This window comes from Colobus angolensis, unplaced genomic scaffold (genome assembly GCF_000951035.1).
Source record: "Colobus angolensis palliatus isolate OR3802 unplaced genomic scaffold, Cang.pa_1.0 Scaffold448, whole genome shotgun sequence".
Lineage (NCBI taxonomy): Eukaryota > Metazoa > Chordata > Mammalia > Primates > Cercopithecidae > Colobus > Colobus angolensis.
The window spans coordinates 275,321-289,374 of NW_012117910.1; the positions used below are offsets into that span (position 1 = coordinate 275,321).

Genomic DNA, 14,054 nt, shown 5'->3' on the forward strand with positions numbered 1-14,054 from the left:
TGGAAGGCTGAGGCACAGAGAATCACTTGAACCCAGGAGGCGGAGGTTTCAGTGAGCCGAGATTAAGCTACTGCGCTCCATCCAGCCTGGGTGACAGAGTGAGACTCAGTCTCAAAAAAAAAAAAAAAAAATTCAGATTATTAGGTTAAAGGATATGTGTGTTTTAAATTTGGATATACTCAAGATGCCCTTTAGTTAGGATGTCTATATGAAATTCCCATCAACAGCATATTAGTATTCAATTCCATATATTCTTGCTAGTGATTTGTCATCTTTAGCTTGTTGTTGGGAGTTTAAAGTAGTTTGAAACAGTTTTTCTTCTGTTTCTTTTTCAGCATCAGGACTTCCTTCCATAGCTTAACTCTTGGGAGAGAGCTGATAAAAATGAAAGTTCAGTGCAAAGGAGTGGTGTAGACCAGTGGTCTTCAAACTTTTTGGTTGCTTACCCCATCACTAAAAAATTTTGAGCCATCAAGCAGGTGCGGTACATGGTCCTGTGGTCCCAGCTACTTAGTTGGCTGAGGCCGGAGAATGTTTGAGGCAAGGAGTTCAAGGCTAAAGTTCACTGTGATTGTGCTTATGAATATAGCCACTGTATTCCAGCCTGGGCAACATAGTGAGACCCTGTCTCTTTTAAAAAAAAAAATGATGGGATGGGAAGAATGAAGTCAGAAAAAAAAAAAAGATACGACTTCGTGTTGTTGCTTTGAGAAAAGAGAAGAAAAATTGAGCATCAATTCTTAATCCTTAGATATTTAATTTACAAATAATATATATATAGTAACTGATTATTGTGGACTTTATAAAATACAAAAAATTAACAAGGTTGATAATTAAAAATAAAGTTCAGATATTTTCCTTTTTTACCCTGGGGCGTCTTGGTTACTCCTGGAGGTGTGTGTATGTGTGTGGGTGTGTATATATATGTATATGTAATATATATGTGTATATAATATGCGTATAATATATAATATATATACTATACGTATATATAATATATATGTATAAATAATATATATGTGTATATGTAATACGTAATCTGAATGTGTATACATAATATATAACATATATATATATATATTTGAGACAAGAGTCTTTCTCCGTTACCCAGGCTGGTGTGCAGTGGTGCGACCTTGGCTCACTGCAACCTCCACCTGCTGGGGTGAAGTGATTCTTGTGCCTCAGCCACTTGAGTAGTTGGGATTGCAGGTGTGTGCCACCATGCCTGGCTAATTTTTGTATTTTTTAATAGAGAGATGGGATTTTGCCAAGTTGGCCAGGCTGGTCTGGAACTCCTGGCCTCAAGTGATCTGCCTGCCTTGGCCTCCCAAAATGCTGGGATTGCAGGTGTGAGCCACCGTGCCCAATCTCCTGGAGATATGTTATATTTGCTTTGTGTACTACTGCTTTAGGCTCTTAAGGTTTAATATTGGGCATTTATAGATGCTTGTTTTTGGGTATTTCACTGGTTTTGCAGATGGTCCATTTTAGTTGGATCTTGAATGCCTTTAAAATGTCCCATGCTAGGCCGGGCATGGTGGCCCACGCCTATAATCCCAGCACTTTGGGAGGCCAAGGCAGGCAGATCATGAGGTCAGGAGATCAGACCATCCTGGCTAACACGGTGAAACTCGTCTCTACTAAAAATACAAAAAATTAGCCGGGCGTGGTGGCACGTGCCTGTAGTTCCAGCTACTTGGGAGGCTGAGGCAGGATAATCTCTTGATCCTGGGAGGCAGAGGTTGCAGTGAGCTGAGATTGCGCCACTGCACTTCAGCCTGGGTGACAGAGTGAGACTCCGTCTCAAAAAAAAAAAGAAAAATAAAAGTCCCATGCTCTTGAGAGTCATATCGGCAATAAGGGCAAAAATAAATTTAAAGCATCAGTTCGATACTTTTTGCATTGTTGAGGTGGCTGAATTTGAAAAGGACAAATCATAGGATAAGAAGCAATGTAAGTAATCTATCTCTTTTAGATATGAAGAATTAATATTGTGTAGAACATATTTTAAAAAATTATGTTTTTTGGAAAGCAGTTTGGCTATAATATATATCTCCCTGTTTTATAAGAGATTAGGTCCTAGAGACTGAGTGAAGGGATGAATAATTGCTACTTGCTCTCCTTTGCTTTTAAAGTACCACAATTAACCTGTCACTAACTCTATTTGGATTAGCCCGAGCCTATAAAAAACTTTCCATGATGATGCTTAGATTAAAAGATAATTTTTTTCTTGAGTTAGAGTAAGTTGCTTTTGATCTGTGGCTGCCTGTCCCCCAGCCCCTATAAGTTATGAAATCAGGAAACAAGGCTTTTTGTATTAGAAAAAAATGGGGAAATTAATTTCAGTTATTTCATATGGGTCATTGGCAGAGAAAGATGATATTAAAATCTTAGAGACTGTGAAAAGAGATTGTATTAAGCAACTTGAGTGATTATTTTTTTGCCAGTTAAAAGAAATGAGATAATTTATATGGAAGATGATTGCTATATACAGTGCTTTGCACAAAAGGCTGCATATCTCTTTTTACTTTAGGTAACATGATTTATAAGCTACTTTTACATATGTCTTCTTAGATCATCATAAGGATTTGAGATCATCATTTAATCAGGACTGTTGGGAATTGCTGGAGGCCACATGCTTAGTGTTTGACATCATATTTCAAGATTGTGCAGAAATAGGGATTGGTGGCTGTTCTCTCCTTTACTTCCTAGCAGTTAATACATTGCCTGGTACAGAGTAAGCTATCAATATTTATGGACTAACTGTTTAAACTCCTGCATATTTATTTACACATGTAAATAGGTTATAGTATTGTAAAACCAACAGTTAAGTTTTCTGTAGTGAGATTGTTCCTTCATCTTACGTGCACAGAAAATATTTTTGTGGAAGAGGTCATGAATTTTAGATCAATGTTTCACATATCCCTTTACTTTCTCTTAAGATACTTTCATGGTGACAAAAAAATACTCTTAATGTCATTCCTTTCACTGTGTGTGTAACTCCTGTGGCAAGACTGTGTATTTGTATGTATGTATGTATGTATGTATTTGTTTATTTAGTAGGCTGCTATTTATAAAGGAAACATACTCATTAGTTGGCCTTTGCATACATAATGGTTCCCAAAACATGGACTCCATGGTTTGCTGTGAGTGAATGAAAAAGAGCAGGTATGATTCCCCTCACCTTTGTCATTCTCTCTAGTTTCCTGTACATATAGTTGACTTACTCAACTGTAAGTGTAACTTCTTTACACCAAAGGAAATTAGTCTTCCAAAGAACTAGTATGTTACTTCCCCCTTGTTCTGCAGTACTTACAATCCTGTTTGTTAAATGAACTAAGACACTTTTATATACAGAAGATACCCTGGATGGCTATGAATGGAAATATTAGTAGTGATTAATTTCTGTCTTGGTGGGATAATGCGGCTTTTTTGCTTCTTATTCTTTGAGAGTTTCCCATTTTTCTACAGTGAGCATGTATTACTTTTATAAGTAGGAAAAACTGCTGTTTTATTTTATTTTTTATTTTTTATTTTATTTTATTTTATTTTATTATTTTATTTTTTTTTTTGAGACGGAGTCTTGCTCTGCCACCCAGGCTGGAGTGCAGTGGCCGGATCTCAGCTCACTGCAAGCTCCGCCTCCCGGGTTTACGCCATTCTCCTGCCTCAGCCTCCCAAGTAGCTGGGACTACAGGCGCCCGCCTCGTCGCCCAGCTAGTTTTTAGTATTTTTTAGTAGAGACAGGGTTTCACCGTATTAGCCAGGATGGTCTCGATCTCCTGACCTCGTGATCCGCCCGTCTCGGCCTCCCAAAGTGCTGGGATTACAGGCTTGAGCCACCGCGCCCGGCCTTATTTTTTATTTTTTAAGATGGAGTCTCATTCTGTCACCCAGGCTGAAGTGCAGTGGCGTGATCTCAGTTCACTGCAACCTCCGCCTCCTGGGTTCAAGCGATTCTCGTGTCTCAGCCTCCCAAGTAGCTGAGACTACAGGCACAAGCCAGCACAGCCAGCTGATTTTTCTGTATTTTTTTAGTAGAGGTGGGATTTTGCCATGTTGGCCAGGCTGGTCTTGAATTCCTTACCTCAGGTAATCCACCCGTCTTGGCCTTCCAAAGTGTTGGGATTACAGGTGTGAGCCACCACGCTCAGCCAAAAACTGCTATTTTAAAGTCTTTATTTTTCATTGGATGTCTTGTGAAGGTTTATGTCGCAGTGACCATTGAGAAAGTGGGTGGTTAACTGGCTCCAGTTCCTAAGAGGAGTGGCAGTTATAGGAAGTAGTATGGGAGGAATGGGGCAGGTAAACTGATTTTAACTTTATCATTGTGAACTCCGCTATGACTAAAGACATTCTGGGATTTGATCACAATTAAACACAAGAGGACTGAGCCATCTAGTTTCTTTCTTCTTAATAAACTGATTGAGAATTATGAAAGACACTTTAAGAAAAATCAGTTTCAGGCCGGGCGCAGTGGCTCAAGCCTGTAAACTCAGCACTTTGGGAGGCCAAGATGGGCGGATCACAAGGTCAGGAGATCGAGACCATCCTGGCTAACACAGTGAAACCCCGTCTCTACTAAAAAAAAAAATACAAAAAAAATACCAAAAAAAAAAAAAAAAGAAAAATCAGTTTCTATGAACTCTGTAAACACAGAACTCAGCCCAAACTCCCAAGTTGTGTATCCGTGTGTGTGTGTGTGTGTGTGTATATGTATGTGTGTGGTGTGTTTTAAATATCAAGTGGAGTTGTAGCAATTCAAACGGGATGTGGTTTATATTAATACATCTAATATGAGTTGGAAGATATTTAGGCAAATGATTTTTATTATGACAGTATAGGCTTATTGGAGTTTTGGTGTTAATATACAGCTGGGAGTTGAGCTGTTCTAAGTTTATATAGTCATCTGGTGATATTTTAGGAAGAGCTGTGTCATATATCCTCTAGAGTTTAAGTGATTAGATGTTGTTGGCTTTTGCTGTTAGTTTACTGCACACTTGTAGTGTTTTAAATGCTTCTGTGAATGGAGAACATCATTCAAAAAGGTTAGATTTCTGGGTTAAGACGTTTGTTATTATCTGCCCTTACTTTATTCTTTTAAAGAGTAAGATTAGGCTGGACACGGTGGCTCGTGCCTATAATCCCAGCACTTTGGGAGGCCAAGGTGGGCAGATGAGGTCAGGAGTTTGAGACCAGCCTGGCCAACATGGCGAAACCCCATCTCTACTAAAAATAAAAAAATTAACAGGGTGTTGTGGTGGGCATCTGTAATCCCAGCTACTCAGGAGACTGAGGCAGGAGAATCACTTGAACTTGGGAGGTGGAGGTTGCAGTGAGCCAAGATAGTGCCACTGCACTCCAGCCTGAGTGACAGAGGGAGACTCTGTCTCAAAAAAAAAAAAAAAAAAATTTGAAGAGCAGTTGAGATAATAAATGTAGGTACTGTTAGGTTGGTGTAAAATCAATCGTGGTTTTGGATTGTGAATTTTAAATCATTATAACTAGGCCCAAACAGATCTTTATTTATCAAAATAGGAACCATTACAGTCAACACATTTTTGCTGATGAGAAACAAGTTTGTTTATTCTTGTAGTGTAAAAATCCGTGCTTTGGGATTTGATGAACTTTTGGAAAGCATTTTCTGTATCCTGCTGGTTGTGGAAGCATTTTCCCTGCAAAAAATTTTCTAGATGCTTGGAAAAATGGTAGTCGGTTGGCGAGTGGTCAGTTGAATATAGTGGATGAGGCAAAACTTGGTAGCCCAATTCAACTTTTGAAATGTTGGTTGTGCAACGTGTTGTCGGGGAGAAGAATTGAACCCTTTCTGTGTACCAGTGTTGGCTGCAGACATTGAAGTTCTTGGTGCATCTTATCAGTTTGCTGAGCGTACTTCTCAGATGTGTTGGTTTTACCGGGATTCAGAAAGCTGTAGTGGATCAGACCAGGAGCAGACCACCAAACAGTGACCATGACCTCTATTTGGTGCAAGTTCGGCTTTGGGAAGTGCTTTGGAGCATCTTCTCAGTCCAGCCACTTAGCTGGTCATGACTGTTGTCCTATAAAATCCACTTTTTGTTGCACAATCCAACCAAGAAATGGTTCGTCATTGTTACATAGACTAAGAGAAGACAACATTTCAAAATGACGATTTTTAAAATTTTTGGTCAGCTCATGAGGCACCCACTTATCAATCTTTTTCACCTTTTGGCCGGGCATGGTAGCTCACGCCTATAACTCCAGCACTTTGGGAGGCCGAGGTGGGCAGATCACTTGAGGCCAGGAGTTCAAGACCAGCCTGGAAAACGTGGTGAAATTCCATCACTGCTAAAAATACAAAAATTAGTTGGGCATGGTGGTGAGCGCCTGTAATTCCAGCAACCAGGGAGGCTGAGGCAGGAGAATCACTTGAACCCGGGAAGTAGAGGTTGCAGTGACCCCAGATTGCACCACTGCACTCCAGCCTAGGTGACAGAGTAAGACTTCATCTCAAAAAAAACAAAAAACAAACAAACAAAAAAACTTTTTCACCTTTCCAATTGGCTTCAATTGCCAAACAAGCGTAGAAGGTCGACATTGAGTTCTTTGGCAATTTCTCGTGTAGTTGTAAGAGGATCAGCTTTGATGATTGCTCTCAACTGGTCATTGCCAACTTCTGGCTGGCCACAACACTCCTCATCTTCAAGGCTCTCATCTCCTTTGCAACACTTCTTGAACCACCAGTGCACAGTTTCTGGGCCAAATGTGTAGTTGATGTTGTGAGTTGTCTCCACTGCTTTATGACCCATTTTGAACTCAAGAAAATTACTTGAATTTGCTTTTTGTCTAACATAATTTCCGTAGTCTTAAAAAAAAAAAAGCAAAAAATACGTTATTAGCAAAAAAAGGCAAGAAGTGTGCATTCAAGTGGTGTATAACATAACCACATTTATTTAAGAGTGTATTCCAGTACCAAATGGCAAATTTCAACAGTGCAAAAACTGCAATTACGTTTGCACCAACCTAATAATATGATTTTTTTTTTTAGTTAGAAATTTTATAGTACAGAATAACAGGCTTGTCACACACACATGCACACACACACACACACACACACAAATCCCATATAGAATCTACAAAGCCTGTCTGTCTCTGAATTCCACAACCTTGGCTTATTTTTTTAAAGTAAAATTTAAATATTTAAAAAATTTAGAAAAATATGGAGAATAATTTAACAAACACCATGTATTAATTCAGTAGGTTTCTTTTCCTTCCTTCCTTCCTTCCTTCCTTCCTTCCTTCCTTCCTTCCTTCCTCCCTCCCTCCTTTCTCTCTCTTTTTCTTTCTTTCTCTCTTTTCCTTCCTTCCTTTCTTTCTCTCTCTTTTCTTTCTTTCTCTCTCTCTTTTCTTTCTTTCTCTTTCTTTTTTTTCTTTCTTTCTTTTCCTTTCTTTCCCTCTTTCTCTTTCTTTCTCTCTCTCTCTCTCTCTCTCCCCCTCTCCCTCCTTCCTCCCTCCCTCCCTCCCTCCCTTCCTTCTTTTCCTTTCCTTTTTCCTTTCCTTTCCTTTCCTTGGAGTCTTGCTCTGTTGCCAGGCTAGAGTGCAGTGGCGCAGTCACTGCTCACTGCACCCTCCGTCTCTCAGCTTCAAGTGATTCTTGTGCCTCCGCCTTTTGAGTAGCTGGGATTACAGGAGCTCCTCACCACGCCCAGCTAATTTTTGTGTTTTTAGTAGAGACAAGGTTTCACTATGTTGGCCAGGCTGGTCTTGAACTGACCTCAGGTGATCTTGGCCCCCCAAAGTGCTGGGATTACAGGGGTGAGCCACTGTGCCTGGCCTATAATTGTTTTTAAAAATTAAAATATGCATACAGTTGCAGTCCATTTTGTCATCCTCTTAGATCCTATTTTCTTATGCAGAAGTTATTTATCTTTTTAGCTCATGCACTTATATTCTTCTTACAAATATCTACATACATTTTATGTAGTATTGTGTTTCAAATTTATGTGATATTTTAGTACATACTTTCTATACTTTGAAAAATGACATGTCTATATATGTGTATTATTATTATTATTTTTTGAAACAGAATCTTGCTCTGTCACCCAGGATGTAGTGCAGTGGCGCAATCTTGGCTCTCTGCAATTTCTGTCTCCCAGGTTCAAGTGATTCTCCAGCCTCAGCCTCTCGAGTAGCTGAGATAATAAGTGTGAGCCACTGCACTTGCCTTACTTCATTAATTTTAATAGCTGTGTAGTATTCATATGAATGAATAGTACACAATTTTAGTCCTTTATTGATAGTTGTTTTCAACAAATATACAAAGGTAAACTTTTTCCTCAAACTGGGTCAAGCTACATATGTTGTTCTAAATTAGCTCTTTTTCTCCCAATAATAGTAGTGCACAGGTTTGTTGCATGGGTATATTGCATGAAGTTTGGGATACAATTGACCCCATCACCCAGGTAGTAAGCGTAGCACCCACTAGATAGTTTTAAGTTTTCTGAGACAGGGTAGGTCTCTGTCCCTCAGGCTGGAGTGCAGTGTTGCGATCACTGGTCACTGCAGTTTTGACCTCTTGGGCTCAGTCCATCCTCCTAGCTCAGCCTCCTGGGTAGCTGAGACTACAGTGGTGCGCCACCATGCCCTGCCAATTTTTGTATTTTTTGTAGAGACTGGGTTTTGCCCTGTTACCCAGGTTGCCTCGAACTCCTGGACTCAAGCGATCCACCCACCTCAGCCTCCCAAAGTGCTGGGATTATAGGTGTGAGCCACCATACCCAGCCCCTAGTAGGTAGTTTTGAACCTCATGCCTTCCCATCCCCTCCTCTCTGTTAGTTCCCTGTATCTGTTTTTCCCATGTTTATGTCCATGTTTACCCATTGTTTAGTTTAGAATGATGATCTCCAGCTGCATCATGTTGCTGCAAAGGGCATATTTTGTTCTTTTTTATGGCTGCAGCGAACCTTTGGGTAAAGAAAATTTACAAAAATATCTCATACCAGTTTTTTTTTTTTTAAATGAAAGTAAGTAGTAGTAATCCATAGTTCAGATCTACTTTATAAGTGAGTCACTGATAAAGACAGTAGTTACACATTTTATAACATTACCTTGATGGGGCAAATGTTTCTTATTTTTGTTTTACATGAGTTAATTTGGATGAGACTTTCTTGAATTACTTACATTTATAGCGTTTACCTCCAGTGGGGTTGAGATGAGGAGCCTTCAGTCCAACAAAGTTGTATACATGCATTCATGGAGATGACACTTGGGTTATTGAATCAAGAAACACTCATACTTGTCCACATGTAGATGCTACACATGGAATTAGTCCTATTCTGGAAATTTTGCTATGTTGCCCATGCTGGTCTTGAACTCCTGAGCCCCAGTGGTCCTCCCACCTTGTCCTCCCAACGTGAGCCATTGTGCCCAGCCAGAAATGTAATTTTAATTCCATAGTATATAGTATATTTTATTGTGAATAGAGTATATGTTTATTCCTTAAGTAGCAAATTGACTCCTTTAACAGTTTTAATAGTTTTCTAGTTATTTTGTCTTTAGTTTCCCAAATAATGCTGTTGTCTTCAATCACAGTATTGATTAGTTCATCCCATTCTTCATATTGATCATTGTTTTTTGGATATTAAATAATACCACTGTAATAATTAAGAAAGGTGGAAAGCCTCACCAATTTGCATGTCATTCTTGTGCAGGGACCACGCTAATCTTCTCTGTATTGTTCCAATTTTAGTATATTTGCTGCTGAAGCGAGCACTCCATTTCTGTAAAGCTTGAAAAACAGACAAAACTAACAGATGAGAATGGAAATCAGAATAATGGTTATCTTTGGTTGTGAGGATGGGAGATTGTAGGTGTGCTGGTAATGTTCTGTGTCTTGATATGGGTCGTGATTTCGTGGTTGTGTTCAGTTTATGAGAATCATTGAGTAGTAGACTTAGGAAATGTGCACTTCTTTGTATGTATATTATACCTCAGTTAAAAACTTTTACCTCTCACAAAATTTTAAAGAACGTAATCTGCTGAGTTTGTCTTCTTTTAGCTTTTGATGTAACTTTTCCACTATTTCTCTTTATATGTGAATACACTTAATGATAAGCCATTTAACCTTTTTATTATGATATAAAACAAACATTCAGAAGAGTGCACAAATCAAATGTATAGCTTAATGAAATTTTAAAATTATTAAATTGGAGATTTTTGGGGGTGCATTATACCTGTATCTTTGTTAGGAGGGAAGGAGTTAATGGAGGGCTAAAAATTTTGGAGAGGACAAAGTTTTAAGGAATCTCAGAATACCAGAACCTCGCCTTGGCTCTGCCTTCACATTACTGTTTCTTTGGGTAAGTCATTTAACTTATTTAGACCTCACTTTTTTTTATATAAAAGGTATAATACTTAACCTTTCTTTTGCAAACTGAATTAGGTAGGTGCAATTCAGGTAAAATAATAGGAATATAGAGTACTGTTACTAAATAGGTCTTTATTTAGGCCATTGAATTTAGGCCACTTACCTTACAGAGCAGAATTGTGGTATACACAGACTACACAGCTGGTGATTATTGATATCATTCATTTATTATTAGGTTAGTATTGAGGCTTAGTTAACTATGCAGGCACTACTCTGTGATTTATTATAATACATGTATTAACTCGTTTAATAGTCTAGGATTATTCCCAGAGGTAGGTAAAATTATCCCAATTTTGCTGGTGAGACAATTGAGGCAAAATTAAGTTAAATAACTTGCCTAGCTGAGTTGAGTTCTTGAGCCCGTGCTTAAAAAAAATTTTTTTTTTGAGAAAGGGTCTCACTGTCACCCAGGGTGGAGTGAGTGGCATGATCTTGGCTCACTGCAGCCTCTGCCTCCAAGGCTCAAGTCATCCTCCTGCCTCATCCCCCTAAGTAGCTGGGACTACAGGTGTGTGCCACCACACCCGGCTAATTTTTTTGTGTATTTTATAGAGACAGGGTTTCGCCACTGGACTCAAGTGAGACACGTCTGCCTTGGCCAAATCCCAAAATGCTGGGATTACAGCTGTGAGCCACTGCGTCCGGCTTAAGCCTGTGCTCTTTTTTTTGTTATACTGCCTAGTTGTGTGAAAACACTTAAAGACTTTTAGGCAAATGTTAAGATTTTGTAATAATCTGTTAGAGAGTTTTTGAAGTAAAAATTTTGGTATTTTGAAACAAAATTAGGAGAAGAGTCTCATTTGTTTTGACCATCATGATTCTGGAAAAGATTGATGTTAATATTTATTACTTGGGCTTTATTCCCTTAATTTTCTCCTAAAATGACTAGGATATAAGCACTATGTAGTTTTCTTTAAGTGTATGTATATATATTTTAATCTTAAAGGATTTTGTGACTAATTTACAAATATTGTTTAATTTTTAGGCAAAATGTTAATGAAAGGGAGTTTTCAGACTTGGAGGCAGATCAGACCAAAGTTTAGTGTTCTTTGGTGGTTTAAGCAGCATCTATTTGGTCTTGGTATTAGAGCAATAATTAAGATTCTATCATATATATGGTTGAAAATTATTTTTATTAAGGTATATTTGAGTATGGTTCTGTGAGGTTGGGAAACACATCTAGTTTTGCAACCACCATGATCAAGATACAGAGTAGTTCCTCAAAAAGTTTCCTCGTGACCCTTTCTATAGTCAGCCCATTTCCTCACCTCTAGTCTCTGGCAACCACTGATCTGTTTTTTCTCTGTTGTATTGTCTTTTTTTCAGAATTCCATGTAAACAAAATCATGCAGTATTTAGCCTTTTTCTTTTAATTTTTGTTTGTTTAATAGAAATGGGAGGTCTTGTTATATTGCCTATGCTGGCTGCAAACTCCTGGCCTCAGGGGATCCTCCTGCTTGACTCAGTATGTGGCTTCTTGAGACTGATGTCTTTTATTTAACCTAATGTATTTTGAGATTCATCTATGTTTTTATGTATCAGTAATTACTTTCTGTTGCTTAGTAGCATTCCATTGTATGGATGTACAACAGTTTCTGTATTCATTCCACAGTTCATTTGGGTTGTTTCCAGTTTTCGGTAATTACAAATAAAACTGCCATAAAAGCATTCATGCATACATACATACACATGTGCCCATGTATTTTTTTTATGGTTTAAAAAAATATGGTGCCTAGAACTTTTAAAACTCTATTACAGAACCTGAAAAGGCTGGTGATTTTCACAGAACATTATAAATTGCTTAGGAAACTTCATCCCCAAAAAAGCCCACTCTGGAATGAGAATAATCTGTGTAAATAATCTTATAGTATAAACTGTAAGTCATTCGAATTTTTTTAAATTAAAGAAGTACACACACATACTTGTTTAATGGGTAAATTTAAATATAGAACTCCTTAGTTTATGTTTTTAGTAGCTTTTAAATTGTGAATAATTGACTTTTTTGTTCTTCTAAGTAGTAGAATGGTTATATAATTGGTTATGACAGTTAGTTTTTTTTTTTTTGAGACGGAGTCTCGCTCTGTCACCCAGGCTGGAGTGCAGTGGCACGATCTCCTGCCTCAGCCTCCTGTGAGTAGCTGGGACTACAGGTGCCCACCACCATGCCCTGCTAATTTTTTTGTATTTTTAATAGAGATGGGGTTTCACGATATTGGCCAGGCTGATCTTGAACTCCTGACCTTGTGATCCGTCCATCTCGGCCTCCCAAAGTGCTGGGATTTCAGGCGTGAGCCACCGTGCCTGGTCGGTTATGAAAGTTTGTAAGTAAAAAGTATTTGGGAAAAATTTTAGCACTACAGAATTCCTTTTTCTTCTTCTCTCCTCCTCTCTTCTCCCCCAAGATGGCTGGAGGTATTAATATTGATAACCAGAGTTTCATGTGAACAAGACATAAAACTTAGGTTGATTAGCTATGTTAATAAATTATCTTCTTTGTTCCTATGTAGTGAGCTTTCTTTTTGCAGCAATCTGAGGCCAAGAGAAATAGATGAGACCTTTTTACCTTAGAAAAGAGATTGCAGGCTGGATGTAATCCTAGCACTTTGGGAGGCCGAGGAGGGCAGATCGCTTGAGGTCAGGAGTTTGAGGCCAGCCTAGGCAACATGGTGAAAGCTAGTCTCTACTAAAAACACAAAAATTATCTGGGCGTCATGGCATGCACCTATAATCCTAGCTACTTGGAGGCTGAGGCATGAGAATCACTTGAACCAGGAGGTGGAGGCTGTAGTGAGCCGAGATTGTGCCAGTCCCCTCCAGCTTGGGTGACAGAATGAGACTCCATCTCAAAAAAATAAAAATAAATAAAAAAAGAGTTTGCATGCCATTTTTGCAAGTTAATTTTTTGAGGTTCCAGTTCCAACCCTGAGTCAGACTACCGAGGCCATAGGTGGTTTGACATTTCAGAGAATAGTAGAGTGTTTTTGATTTTCTTTTTTTCTTTTTCCGTTCTTTTTTTTTTTTTTGAGACAGGGTATTACTGCCACTCAGGTTGGAGTGCAGTGGTACAATCATGGCCCACTGCAGCCTCAACCTCCTGGGCTCAGGTGATCCTCCCAACTTTGCCTCCTGGGTGGTGGGACTATAGGAACATGCCACCACGCCTGGCTAATCTTTGTTTTTTTTGTGGGTGTGTGTGTAGAGATGGGGTTGTGTCATGTTGTCCATCTTGAACTCCTGGGCTCAAGAGATCTGCCTGCCTCACCCTCCCAATGTGCTGGGATCACAGGTGTTAGCCACCTTGCCCAACCATTTCTTTTGTGTAGTGTGGAATCTTAGTTTAAGCCCTCAGTATAAATGTATTATATAATTGAGGTGCTAGGTGTACAGAGGTACTAGAACTACAGAGCTTTTCTCATTAATGTACGTTCCTTCTGATGTTGAATATTTAGAAAACTGAATATTGTGTTTGGAACCAAGGGATATTACACTTGAAATATGGTCATTTGGTGAACAGGTATCTCATTTGTAGGCTATCATTATTTTTGGCTATTTAACATTAAAATACCTGCCTGGAAATACCTGCCCAGTTTTACCAGTAATGGCGATTGCAGGTTAACAGTTCATCTTCTATATGTCGCTGTCTGATGTG

The 14,054-nt window shown here is 38.8% G+C and overlaps 1 protein-coding gene across 1 annotated transcript in view; it reads left to right on the forward strand.

The window, feature by feature from the left end:
• MTMR3 (myotubularin related protein 3) overlaps positions 1-14,054 on the forward strand; it is a 159,464-nt gene that overhangs the window by 7,320 nt on the left and 138,090 nt on the right. The window lies entirely within an intron of this gene.